The sequence below is a fragment of the Ursus arctos genome, unplaced genomic scaffold (genome assembly GCF_023065955.2).
Source record: "Ursus arctos isolate Adak ecotype North America unplaced genomic scaffold, UrsArc2.0 scaffold_31, whole genome shotgun sequence".
NCBI classification, from domain to species: Eukaryota; Metazoa; Chordata; class Mammalia; order Carnivora; family Ursidae; genus Ursus; species Ursus arctos.
The window spans coordinates 12362017-12364132 of NW_026622997.1; positions in this window are offsets into that span (position 1 = coordinate 12362017).

The following is a 2116-nucleotide window of genomic DNA, read 5'->3' on the forward strand; positions in this document are numbered from 1 at the left end:
GGCGGCGGGTCCCCCTCGGCGGCGCCCGCCCGCTGCCGCCCGCCCCGCGCCCCGCCCCGCGGAGGCCGCGCCCCTTCCTCGCCCCGCCCCGCCCCGCGCCCCGCGCCCCGCGCGCGTCCAATGCCCGGCGGAGGCCGAGTCGGCGCGCGCCCGCTGCCCGGCTGCCCAGCGCGGGAGGGCGAGTGGTCCCGGCCGCCAGCACGCCCCAGGGCCAGCTCAGCCCAGAGTAAGGTGACCCGCGGAGGGCCGGAGAGGCCAGGCCGGGAAGGCACAGACGGCGTCGGTTAATCTCGGCCACACACACAAAGACCCTGGGGATTTCGGGCGAAAGGAAGAAGAGAGCTGGCGTCAGCAGGATGGAGGCGCTAGAGCAAAAGTGGGTGGGGTTTGCACCTGAATGAGTCAAAGGCTTGGGCAGACCTCAACTCTGATTCTGGGCCTGTGCTCACAGGTGTGATGAAACCCGCTTTCCGAGTGAAACCCTGGCCTGTTATCCCCGCCCTGTCTTAACTTGGGGGCGAGAAGGAAAGAAGGTCAAAGTGCCCTCTTTTCAGCAAGTTCTGCAGGGCTCACCCTCCAAGACTGGCTGGTGTCCTCCTGCACACCCCATGCATTAAGGTAATAAGGACGAGTGACGACGCCCCTACTCTGGCGGACCCCCCTTGTGGAATGACTGAGAGAGGGTAGCCCCTGGGCTTGGGCGCCTCACAGCCCACACCTGCACACTTGCCTTATTGCATATGGTGACAAGTTTCAGGCTCTGCCCTGGGGATTTGAAGCTGAACTAGGGAGAATCACTGGCTTGCTTCCTGGGATTTTGATTATCCTCAATCTAGGAAACTCCAGGCAGTTACACTTGGCCTGGCGACAGCGGAAGCGCCCAGTGACTCACCTGTCATTACGCAGCTCCAGACTTGGGGTCAGCCACTACTAAACCTTTAACCACAGTTTGCCAAATCCCAAACCGTCAATTTCCCTTCAAAACCTTTCTCCCAACCACTTAAGCTTGAAAAATGGGGCTCACCTTTCACTTGCTGCATTTCCTTTATCTCCTGCAATTCAAACTCCATGACTCCTTCCCGAAGGGAAACCCTAGAACTTGTTATAACCTGAAACGGCACTGTCTCCAAAATCCGAATTAAAGGGTCCCACTCTGCCCAACACCTCTTGTACTTAGAGTCCACTTGTTCAATGTCCCCTCCTCATGACCTCTGAGCTCCTGATCCCAACTGCTCACTACCGTCCAGATTGCTGTGTGCTCCCTTGTCCTCTGACCAGACTGGATCCCATGAATTCTCATACCCGATACCTTGCCATGTTCTCTTGCAGGGAGGCTGGCAAGGCCCGAGAGAGAGTCTGGTTTCCCACTCTGCGCTGTGCTTCCATACCTCTACCAATAACCCCCCTCCACTCTCCTCTTCACCCTCCCCGTTGAACCTGACTTCACACTGCTCTCAGGAAACTGAAGCCAAAAGCATTCTTTTGTGTTTGCACCACCACATCTCCACAAACCTGCACGGTCCCCTTCCCCTTCTTCCTTCTGGTTAAAAGAGTGAAGTGCGGCACCTGGGTGTCTCAGTCGGTTAAGTGTCTGCCTTCAGCTCAGGTCATGATCCCAGGGTCCTGGGTTCAAGCCCCACAACAGGCTCTCTTTTCAGTGGGAGTCTGCTTCTCCCTCTCCCTCTGCCTGCCACTCCCCTGCTTGTGTTCTCATTCTCTCTCTCTCTCTGTCAAATAAATAAAATCTTAAAAAGTGAAGGAAGTCCTAGCAAAGGCCAGTCCTCTATAGTGGCCTCTATATCCACTGTTGGCTGAATAATGCACCCCCTCCCCTGCCCCAGATACCCAGGTTCTAATCCCTGGGACCTCTGACTGTTCCCTTATAGGACAAATGAGACTTTGTGGATGTAATTAGATTAAGGATCTCGAGGTGGGGAGATTATTCTGGAATATCTACGTAGGCCTGAAATGCAATCACAAGTATTTTTGTAAGGGAAAGGCAGAGGGAAATTTGACTACAGGAGGAGTACAGGAGGCAAGCAGAGCAGAGAGAGATTTGAAGATGCTCCACAGGGGCTTTGAAGATGGACGAAGGGACAATGAGCCGAGGAATGCA